Below are 12,571 nucleotides of genomic sequence, written 5' to 3' on the forward strand. Positions count from 1 at the left end.
GCATTGTTTACATGTGGGCAATTGTCAGAGAAGAAATAAAAGACATACAATTTTAAGAGAGGAGCCCTGGAGAGATGGCGTGGTGGTTAAGAGCACTTGCTGCTCTTCCAGGGGATCTGGGTTTGGTTCTCAGCTCCCACATGACAGTTCACAACCATCCTTAAGTCCAGCAGGAGATCCAATTCACTCTTCTGGTCTCTTCAAGCACCATGCACACCCATTGTACACATACATACATACAGGCAAAATATTCATACAAATAAAAGATAGAAATAAAGTTTTTTTTTTAAAGATAGAGTTATGTTCTGAAGTATCTATATAGCCATTTTTTCTTGTTAGCCGTTTTTGTCTTTTCTCCTCTCCCCAACCCTGTTTGTAGAGACTTCCCTCACTTGTCCTTTGAGTTTTGCTATTTCTGTTCCATTTCCTCCACCTTCACATGGGGGAAAAGTGCATTGATCACTTCTGTGGCAGGGAAGAGCTATTCTGTTATTTAAAGTCCTTGGCTCAATGCCTCCCTTTGAGCTCATTCAGCCTGCCCCACTTCTTCATGTTATCTTGGAGGAGAGGCCGAGCTACCTCTAATGATTCCTTTAATAATCTTAATTTCTTCCGGCTGCTTAGGAATTTGCAAAGTCTCTATTTGATCTTGCCAAGTTTCCAAGACTATGAGAACGTTCCCCTTTTGATCAGGAGAAAAACATCTTGGTCATCACTCTATTCTAGGGAACCGTGAGGCACCCTGTCAGTCACTGAGCTCTGTGCGCCCTGGGCTACCCATTTCCACACAAAGACAAACATGCTTTACTCAGAGGCTGAGTGCTGGGTGTGGGAATTTCCAGTGTCTTTGGTGCTCTGTCACCTGGATCTCCTGATCAGAAGGATACGTTTGTAACCACCTCTAGTTCATGAATAGCCGGTCCTTTTTACTAGCATATTTCTGCATCACCTTTTGCAAATTTTACGCTGGATTATTGGGACAAAAACCATCTGTGTTTCATTGTTCCGTTTTAAATACTTTCACACGCTTTATGTGAGTTGGCTCCATCGCTGGTGCACCTAACTAAACAACCTCGACTCCAGCATCTTTAAAAATTCACATGTGCAGTAAAATCATGCGGTACCTCTGGTAGATCCTTACATTATCCCATGTAATATTTTTAGCAGGAGCTCATTGAAAAGTTTCTATATTTAGCTTAATTTTTTCCCTTTTCAAGTTTTCTTACATTTAATATTTTTTAAATTTAGTATATGGAGTAATGTGTTTCATTACGGCATTTTGTATATAAATGTCACTGTTGGTTATTAGTCATTCTTCGTTGCCATCCTTCCCCTTAACCCTTCTTCTCTACCTTTTGTTGATCCCCTACAGCCACCCCCCCAGTTTCAGTCCTATGTTATTTCATTACTCTAGCTTTCGTCTCTCCTTCCCTTTCCTTTAGATCTCTTCCACCCTTCTATGATCCCTTTCTACCACCATACAGACACAGACACACACACACACACAGACACACACACACACACAGACACACACACACAGAGACAGACAGAGACACACAGAGAGACAGAGACAGAGAGACAGAGAGAAAGAGAGAGGAGAGGCGAGGAGAGGAGAGAAGAGGAGAGGAATGGAGAGGAGAGGAGAGGAGAGGAATGGAGAGGAGAGGAGAGAAATTTAAATCTACAGCCTACATATGAAAGAAAGCATGCAGAATTAGTCTTTTGTAAGTCTGGCTTCTTTTGACTAACGCAATGATCTCCAGTTGCATTCATATTTTTCTTGTAAAGTCATGGTTCCATTTTCTTCTAAGACTGACTAGAAGTCCACAGTGGATGTATACCACTGCTCTTTCTCCGTTCATCTATTGATACACTTCTAGGATGGTTCCATTCCTTAGCTATCATGATGTTCATAGACCTAGTAGTGGTATAGCTGGGTAACACAATAGTTCTGCTTCCAGATTTTGAGGACTCCCCACACAGACTTCCATAGTTGCTGCACCAGCCTATTTTCCCATTAGTAGTGAATAGAGTTTCTCATTCCTCAGCATAATTCACAGGTTTAACCCATTCGGCTAACTCCTGTATCAAAGTTCACAACAAAGAAATGTTAGTTATGATGACCCTTAGGTCATTGTCCAACAATAGGAAAATGGACAAATAATTACGATATATTTACACAATAAATCTTACATATAACTACTAAAATCTTTTTCCTAGATTTATTCCTATTCTTGATATTCCTGAGCTGTTGGCTATTTGAGAAGATGATCATGGGAGTCACGATCCCATACCTGCTTTAAAAAAAACTGAATGAAGCTGCTTCTTTTCATAGGCATTGAAAGTTGACAAGAATATTTCGGTAATTGTCTCTGGCTTTGTAGGATGAGAACATATTTTAGTATTGTCTAATTTTTTTCTATAATGATCACATATTTTTAACAACAAAGTTAAAACTCAATTTTTAAGAGATATATAAAAGGAAATCCACATTGATCAGAAAGGCCTTTTATACAACTTGAGAGAGAAGATTGCTACTATTGAAATGATTTAAGCCCACTTGATACTTAGCTTCTCTCAAGCTTTACCCCTAAATTTACGTAGACTAATCAACTTTTTCCTCCCCTGTTTTGGTGAAGTCGTGACTATTTGCAAATCTTTCCTTTCACTTCTATTTCTCCTTCGCATGTGTTCAGCATTCCACCCAGACCCCATGGCTTTCAAAACCCACATTCCTCCCAGGGTCTTACTTCCGCCTGTGGAGACACAGGGTTGGAACAGGCACTTAGAAGCTCCTTAGGCTAAAAAGCATTGGCTGGACTTGGGCCCACGAGGCAACTAAAAGCAGTTGGAAGTTGGAAGCCTGGCAGCTCTGCCTACATTTACGGCCACACTTCGGCTCCAGGCACAGAGAGATAAGTACATATCCTCGCCTGAGTCACCTTGAACTTCAGGAGGAGCAAAACCTTGCCGAACAGACCCCATCTCTCCCCGGATAAAGAAAGTGCAACCTCAGCAACAAACAGACTGACACTCTAACGTCTTAATGGCTCACCATAAAAGACCCTAGTGAGATAATGATGAGTTCTGATGAGTAGTAGCGCTCTCGAGCAGACTCTTTAATTATGCATACCTCTTGCCCTCTACTTACATGTGAACTCAGCACCCCAAAGATGGGCTTGGGGTCACTGACCTTCCCTAAGCAGACATATTGAATAAGACTCCTTTCTCTGGTTTTTCACCGTCACAGTCTCTTTAATTGGCAAACATAGATGAATGGATAAAAGGCCCAAGCCAGAGCCGGGCTTTATGCTAAAAACACTGGTAACATTGCTGTACCTTTGTCCTCCTGCCCATGTCTCCTGGCCCTGTGGAGTTGCTATGCAAGTCTCGTACTCATTTTGTAGGGAGCTAATTCTAGTAAGTACACAAGATTAACTGGGGCGTTATAGTCCTAAAATGCTTTCACATGCATAACATTATTTAATTTTTCCCAGTTGGTCTTTTCAGGGAGTGGATAAAACCTTATTAACCTTAGTTGACAAGGGACAAAGCTAAGCTTTCCCGTGTTTGCCCTCAGAGGACCACACAGTGAGCAAGTGGCCACGACAGGAGCAAAACCCATTTTCAAACTCAATGGTTTCCTTTCTGCTCTTCCACACTACTCAGGAGCAGTTATCAGATAGGTGATTACCATAGTCCAGAATAAAAGCCAAGTCCACCTAACACCCAAATGGTACCCAGGAAGGAAGAAAAACCAAGGTAACATTATGTTCAAAGGGCAACTGTAGGCCTGAGAGATGGCTCAGTGGTTAAGGACACTGGATGCTCTTCCAGAGGATCGGGGTTCCTTTCCCAGCACCCACACAATGCCTCAAAACCATTTTTAACATCAGTTCCAAGAGATCTAGTGTTCTCTACTGGCCTCTTTGGGTACCACACACATGCAGTGTACATGCAAGCAAAACACTTACACACATAAAATAACCAATATAATGAAAAACATTGCCAAAACCAAACCAAACCAAAAAACCGGGAAGGGGCCCCTTGACCCCAGCCAGAGAGCAGGTCAGAGCTATCCATGGTCCTGAGATCCCCTGAGTGAGCCCACACTGACCACTGGGCTCTCTAGAGCCTATCCGACCTGCTTTTCATGGTCCTGTTACCACACCACTTACTCTTTTGAGTCTCGGTCATCATTCTGTCTCGTGTCCCCTCTGTTTCTCTTGCTTGCTGTCCTTTAAACAAGTGTCAGGAAACAAGTCTGTCGGTATACAATGCATACATTTTTTTTTCCGGCAGGATTGCCGTTCTTGAACTTATGGGGTAAACCTAGCCTTGATAAATAATGAATTACTCTGTTCATCTTCAATTTTGAAAAAAAAAAATCAGCCAATGTCTAGTTGTTATTCTTAACTTTCGGAGCATTTATCCCATGCATTCATCTTCTGCTCCACCATCTGTGTTTTTCTCTTCTGGCCTTTCTTTTCTTTTCTTTCTTTTTAGAATTGCCTTCTCATCTCTTCCTTGCTTCTCAGGCTTTCTGCAATGTCTTACCTCTGTTGTTACTTTCCTCCTACTGGGTTTTGGGTTCCAGGAACAAATACAAGTCTTAGTTTTTCTTTGCCTTGGTTGATTTAGCTCAGTATTTCTCGAGAGAGGAACCCAAACTCTCTTGTGACATTTTGATTTCCCAGTTCTATCTCTATTTCTTCTGTCTTGCATGGGGGCCTTTCACCATCTGATCTTCCTCCCTAAGGACTTAGAGACTTATGGCTTTCATACAACCCTGGCTAGCTAGCATGTGAGAAAGCTTGTGTCATCCCAGGACTCCACCATCACCGTGCTTATTGGTGTCTTATCTCCGATGAACTGTGTGTGGTCCAAGATCACATGGCACTCTTGCATCCACGCCCCCCTCTTATCCTTTCCTCCTCCTCTTCCTCTGTGTCCTCCACTTCAGGCCCATGTTTCCTTTGTTCCTTCTCTGGATAGCTTGTCTGAATTGCTTCTAGCATTCCCATAGTTCCAATTTGACCAATACCAGCATTTCTGCCCTTCTTCTATCCTCTTCCCTGATTTCTGAGGAAACACGTGTTTTCCTATCAGAATTGGCTGTGTATGAATCAAAGCCAGTGTAACTCTAGTGATAACATTTGTGAATGAGCTTGTCTTACTCATCTGAAAACTGAGCTAGAAAACAAAGTCAGCATGCGGGGAGGAGCTGCGGCAGAAATCTTGTCTGGAGACATCCATGCAGTGATTCAGTTCCACAGATACTTCTGGAATCTCTTCTATGTGCAAAGCACTGAATCGAGTACCAGAGAGGACATCACACAGGAAAAAAGAGGATCCTCCGTTGTTTCCTAAAGCTTCCAGGGGTCACCAGGAAGTCAAGAAATGCCCCAGTCACACAGCTCCGAGGCTCTGTGTTCAGTAGCTTAACTGGTGAAATGTAAGACTCACGAAAAAGGAAATGCTGAATTATTTAAACTCTAGAGTAGGAGGAATTGGCACAAGTAACTGATTGGACAGAGGAACTTGAAATAAGCATGGAAAACCATGTCAAACTTGAAGTAGGAACTTACTGCACATTTGGAGCGTTTCTGACTTGGGGGTGAGAGACTGAAGGGAGCAGCTTTAGAGAGGTGAGCTAGGGCCACGTGAAGTAAGTTCTTTAGTGTCTAGCTAGTTTAGAGGTGAGTGAGACCTAACCTCTTATGCTTGTCTCACATTGCACGTGATACACACAGAACTGAAGCAGAATTTTGTAAATGTTAGTACCAGTTCAGGCACATGGATGAACGTGCCAAAACTGGAGGTCAAGGCCAAAGCAAGAACCCTTAACAAGGTGCTGGCAGCAGTTCTGAATTGTGTGTGTGTGTGTGTGTGTTGCTGTTGTTACTGATGTTGTTGTTGACTAGAGAGATCCTCCTCCTGTTTCCAAGAGGAAGATGCCACATGCTGCCTAGGGCTTTCTCTTGAATCCCTGGAGAGTGTCCTGAATCTGAAATAAGACATTTATGTTCTGCATCGTGGAGTCTTTGCAGGCATTAGGGTATTGTGATTCTAATAAAAAAAAATTCCTGCAAATGCTTTAAGCTACTAGAGCAACGAAATGAGGCTGGGGGTGGTGATAAAGGTGATGTTTAAATACAAAAGCAAATATCTGATTTTTCCAAGGCATACAGTAGCGTGTGACTAAAAATAGCCACCTGTTTCAGGTTGGGTCCCAAATTGGAAAGGCTTTTCGCATGCCAGATTCAAAAAGCATCTGTCACTGGTAACCATGGCAACAGCCATCCCTGAGCAAATGTGGAGAGATGTTTTTGGAATAGGGCTGGAAAAGGAAGTGGACGTGACAGTCTCTGGGTGAAGGGTGAGCTTCCCTGCTCCTCCCGGGGTTTGAAGTCACATCTGTCCCTCCTGTTCCACAGAACTCTAATTTCCTAGTCATTTGTTTTGATTTTCTCTGTAGGTGAAGAAGCTTGTAGAGCCAGTCAGTGCCTTTCCGGTGGGCTGTGCGGGGAAAGGAAAGGGCTGGGTAGCCCACTGGTACTGCAAAGACTAGGCTAGGCTGCTCGGGGACCTTGGGACTTCTGGAGGAGGGGCATGGTTCTAATCCACTGTGTTCTGTGACATTTTGTTGTCTATGTTTTGCTTGTCATAGATGTTCTTAAAACACATTTCGTGTGTGTTTTGGTGACTGTGTGTATGTGTGTGTATGCACATGTGTGTTCATGGAGTCCAGAGGATAACTTCTCATTTATTCCTTCATAGCCATCCACTTTCGTTTTTTGTTTCTGAGATAGGGGTTCTCACTGGCCTGGGACTTGTCAGTTAGGCTAGACTGGCTGACCAATAAACCCCAGAGATCCTCTCTACCTCCCAGCACTGGGATTATAAGCACACACACACAACGCTGTGCCTGGCTTTTTATGTGAGCTCCGGGGATTGAACTTGGGTCCTCATGATTATGTGGCAAGCACTTTACAAACTAAACCATCTCCCTAGCACCTTAAAATGATGTTACTTGTCACCTCATGTTGACAGTACTGGGTCCCATGCATGTGTCCTTTAGTTTCCATGCTTCATAATTCCTTGCAAATACCTTGAGGACAGGAAGACCTCTGTTGAATCCCTCCATAGTTATGTAACTCTCCAACCTCACAGAGTTGCCTTGGGAGGTGTAGCAGCCTAGACTTCTCTGAAAGACTACAGAAAAGGTGTTCTTAGTCCTTACCCCTCCAGCCAACTCTTAGCACCTCCAGTTTTGACCATTGCTTGGAAGGTGTTGAGCAGGGTTCTCTGACACTGTCCCACTTTGAAGACAGTTGCAAATTATGAAGGTGTCAGCATCAATCATAGCAATCAGGGTATGCTATTCAATATATGAAAAAAATGTAGGCGACTAAAGATCCTCGAGATGGCCTTGGAGCCAAGGGCAGGCACATGAGGATGAAAAACCAGATTCTGATCAGTGTGTTCTCAAGACAGCTAAATTAGGAAGACATTTGGTCCCCACAGAGAACACTAAAATCAGGATAACGGTTAGGTGAGGGGTCAGGATTGACTTTTCTGAAGACAAAGCCAGGAGTCACTGTGGCATTCAGACCTCTCTACTAGGCAATATCTGAATGCCCTGAACCCGCAAAGAAGAGCTCTTCATGATTACAGAGTTCTAGATCCTGGCCGTTATGGTTATGCAGAAACTGTTTGCCAGCATGGTCCTTTCAGCCCCCTTGCTTATCTGATAAAGAAAAGAATGTATTTACCAAGCATGCACATCTGTGTGCCCTTTAGAGTATAGGAAGCCCTAGGCTCAATAGACTTCATTCACTCATTCATTCATTCACTGATTCTAAGGAGCCATCCCAAGAGTTACTGTGTGCCATGCATTGTGCTGGGTGCTTCATGATCCCTGTCTTCATGCACCTTGCATTTGGGTAAGAATGGGAATCCTAATTGTTAGGATGGTTCACGATGGCGGGAACCACCCAGAACCAGTAATCTGGATCAGTTGATTAAGTGTATCAACTCTGTTTCCTTCCATTCTTTCTTCTTAAAGTATTGGCACAAAGAGATTTTCTAGGGAAGGAGAGATGGCCTCTCTAGGCCAATTTCTAGACATAACAAAGGAGAGTACACCTTTTCCATGAAAACCAACCAACTCAGGGCCCAGAAGGGCCCAATATGTCCCCTTTAGAGCTTCCAGATTGAACTACCTTTCCGCAGTCTAAATCACTCTGGGGCAAGGCAGCAAGTAGGCCAAGGAGCAGTCCACATGCCCTTAAGAGCTCAGAAAAAATCATGGAAAGCAGCCAGGGAAGCATCTGATTGGTCTCCCTACCCTGTATCACCATCATTCCTTCAAACATCCATAAGGAATCCATGCTTTCCTCAACCCTGGCCAACCCTGTTGCCTCCCGTGTGGTCCTGCAGGTTCTGGTGGCCCTTTCCTCTTGGAAACTGCATTGGCAATAGTTACCTAATCTATTGGACTCAGCAAAAACAAACAAACAAAAATGAAATGAAAACAAAACAAAAGGAAAACAATAATAATAAAAATTTCTGTTTTGAAACATGAGCTCAAACCCTGGAGGCAGAACTCTTATCTTCAAATTCTCATCAATTACTCACTGAGTCATAGCTATAGTTTTTTTTTTTAACCTCAAAATACAACAACTACAACAAAATCTATCCCAGAAAGTGGTTGTCTGAATTAAAAGAGATAATCCATAGAAAGCATTATTGCAGAACAACCGCCGTGTGTAAATGTCATCTTATAGACGATTGGACCTATGTATTTTAAAGCCTAGAGCCAGAAGAAACTTTCCAGAATATTCCACCTTCGCATTTATGATCTCACTTGTTCCCACAGCTCCGTGTAGGTGGATGGTAATGGGCACTTGTGTTTTATGGATAAGGACATTGAGAATCAAAGAGTACTATCTAGTGGAAAGGGTTGGATGAGAACCTAGCTCTGGCAATGAGTTCTTCCAGATCAGATGTGCTGTGACTAGTACTTGGCTTTCAGATAGATCAGGCTTAAGAGCGGGCTCCATCAAGTACATATTAGTGAGGTGCAAGCCGAGGAGGCTGCTTGACTCCATGCTTTTAATCTTCAAAACTGCTATGTCTCTCAAGGCTGTAGACAAAGGGGTTTAATCAAAGCGGGTTAGAATATGGGGAAATGAGCACTCACACATTCTTTTTCTTTCTCTCCCTTTCTCTTCTATTATTTTGAAACAGAGTCTTGCTGGGCTTGATAGCCCAGGATAGCCTCAACCTCATCATCTTTCTGAACTGGGATTGAAGGTCAGTGCCAGCACACCTAGCTAGTAGTATTTCTACATTCTTATAAGGTGAATCTCAGATAAGGAAGAGGCTCATGTACATGGCTGCTCATCAAAATGCTGCCTGAATAATAGAAGTTAGTAGAAAATGATATGCTCCCATAACAGGGAAATAAAAAAAAAAAAAGAAGTGTGATATCTCTACATGATGGGGCCATATATAGCCATTAAAAATGACATTTACCAAGTACAAAACATAAACTGGGTTTACTGTTTGATCAATACAACATGCCTTCTCTCCCTCTTGGAAGCTAATGTTTCATTTTATCACAGTTGTATATGGCTTAAAGATGCAGCAAGTGCCCCAGCCTCCTTAGGAAAAATGAAGAGTTTGCCAGCCACACCTCTCCAGAGACAACTGTCTTCAACTCCTTTAGCTGAATATTTAGCTTTCTTTCTTTCTTTTATTCTCTTTATAAATATCTAGCTCCTATTTTTTTTTGCATTTTCTTTAATGCATCTAAAACAACACTAAAATGTTCTTCTGGGGCCAACATGATGTCTCCGTCGGTAAAGTGGTTTGAACATGAGGACCTGAGCTGGATCCTCAGAACCACAGGAAAAAAGCTGAGATTGCAAGTGTGTGTGGTGTTACACACTTGAAATCCCAGTGCCCAGGAGTGGGAGAAGGAGGGTGCCTGAGGATCAGTGGTCAGCAGGCCTAGCCTATTTGGTAAGCTCTGGGCCGGTGAGACACTGTCTCGAAAGTAACATAGATAGTGCCTGGGGAGCAACTCCTCTGAGGTTGACCTCTGGCTTCTACACACATGCTCACACACATGCGCATGTGCTCACATGAACACACACAAATGCTGCTTTTAGAGTATTTTACACTCAGAAGTTTGGGATGTTCTGTCTCCCCCACAGAAAATGTTCACAGAAGTAATGATCTCCGCAAATGTGAAGAACAGGGAAGAAATGCTTGCTGACCGGAAAAGAAGCTAGAGGGACTTCAGTGAGAACCACACGAAGAGAGGATCTGGGAGAAAACTGCAACTTCCAGATGGTTTCTAGAGAGGAGAATTATTAGACAACCCCCTGCCCCATACTTTTCTGTGATGATCATTCCTTTCTCTTTGTGGATCAAATATTTCATTCTAAAAACTAACAAAAATCCTACTTGCTCTCAGCAGGTTGTAAAGCCAGACTCTCACAGGACCTGAGATGTCTTCATCAGACTCTCAGAAGTGGTCGGTCCTTTCCCTGGATGGGCTTGACCAGCACTGGGGTTTCAGGTCCTGTCTGCATAGACAGAGGGGACTATTGCAAATGGATCCAGGAGTAAATCAGTGGGTGCTTTGGATCTGCTGCTGGTGTTTGACTTCTCTGCAGAATCTGAGCCAAGCCTGCAGAGACACAAAGATCTGAAATGTGGGTGGCCAGCTCTAAGCCAGGCATGGCCTGGTTCATGCCTCAGCTACCTGGATCCCGGTTCGTGGCTTTTCTTTCACTGTGACAGGATACTTTGACAGAACAACTTAGCAGGGAAAGGTTTTATTTTAACTCATGGTTTTGGGGGGATATAATCTATCATGGCAGCCAAGAAAGAGGGTCTCAAAATGACCAGAGCGTGTTTATGGTACAACAAGCAGAGAGCTAGATGGAACTAAAGGCAGATGAGTGTGACATCGAAGACCCACCATGGTGGCCTACAGCCATCGAAGCTCTATATCACAGAGGGTCTGTAACTTCTCCAAACTGTACCACCAGATGGGGATTGAATGATCAAAAGGCAAGCCTGTGAGGGACATTCTGCATTCCACTGTAAGCTTCTGAAGACTTAACCTGGTGGGCCTCTGCTCAGAAGAATCAGATTCTGCCAGGAGCATGCAGCAGGTGGATGGCAGAGGCTTGTAAGACAGGGTTGGCTGAGAATGGAGTACACAAGAAAAGAAAAGAAGGGAGATTAATAACAATGAGATCCCCTAGACCCTGAGAAAAGAAAAAAAAAAAAAAAAAAAAAAAGAGCTCAGTGCCGTGGTTCTCAATCTGTGGGTCACGACCCTCTGGGTTGACTGTCAGATATCCTACATTTCAGATATCTACCTTACAATTCATAATAATAGCAAAAGGACCGTTATGAAGTAGCAACAAAAATAATTTCATGGGGCCAGGAGGTGGTGGCGCATGCCTTTAATCCCAGCACTTGGGAGGCAGAGCCAGGTGAATTTCTGTGAGTTTGAGGCCAGCCTGGTCTGTAGAGCGAGATCCAGGACAGGTGCCAAAACTACACAGAGAAACCTTGTCTCGAAAAACCAAATAATAATAATAATAATAATAATAATAATAATAATAATAATAATAATTTTATGGTTGGGGGTTGCCACACATGAGGGACTGTATTAAAGGGTCCCAGCACTAGGAAGGCTGTGAACTCCTGGCTCAGGGTCTTGGCTGTAATGTGTGCTGAAGGGGACAAAAACATTTCTTCAAGGACAAGAAGGGGAAGAATTTCTAGATGGAAGACACAGTCTACATTTAGGGAAGGCTGCATAAGAGGAGCGCTTGGTTGGGTGCCTGTGAACTAACATTATTCCAGGCTGCTGGCTACTATTGATGACCAGACTTCTATTTCCGGATATTTCCACACGAGGAGTACAAGTGCTAATGAAAGCCAAAATGTGGAAACAGCCCACACGTATGTGAATGGATGAATGGATAAATAAAATGTGGCATATGCATAAAATAAAATATTAAATGACCATTAAAAGGGATGAAATTCTGATGTATGCTATTAGCAAATGAACCCTAAAACCATTCTGCTAAGTGAAATATGCTAGGCAAGAAGCAACAAATACATATGATTCTATTTGCATGAGGAACTCAGAGCGGGCTCATTTACATAGAGAAGAAATGAATAGTGGCTATCAGAGCCTGGAGGGAGGGGTGGTGGGAAGTGACTATTTAAAGAGTACAGAGTCCCCGTTAGAGAAGAGGAAAAAGTTCTGGAGATGAATATAGTAATGGTTGCGTAAATGCGCTTGATACGACTGAATTTTATACATTTAAGATGACTAAAATAGTAAAGTTTCTGCCATGCATAATTGGCGCAACTTTAGAAATTCCTATTTTTGTAGAGCTTTTGTGAGGAGACAGTCAATAAGCTGAGATCTGATTAGACCATCACATGACGGTAAGCTCAATGAAGGAAGAAAACAGAGAAGGAGGAGGAGCGAGGAGGCGTTATTTGGGGAGATTCAACGTGTGCTCCCAAT

This window comes from Peromyscus eremicus, chromosome 22 (assembly GCF_949786415.1).
Source record: "Peromyscus eremicus chromosome 22, PerEre_H2_v1, whole genome shotgun sequence".
In the NCBI taxonomy this organism is placed as follows: domain Eukaryota; kingdom Metazoa; phylum Chordata; class Mammalia; order Rodentia; family Cricetidae; genus Peromyscus; species Peromyscus eremicus.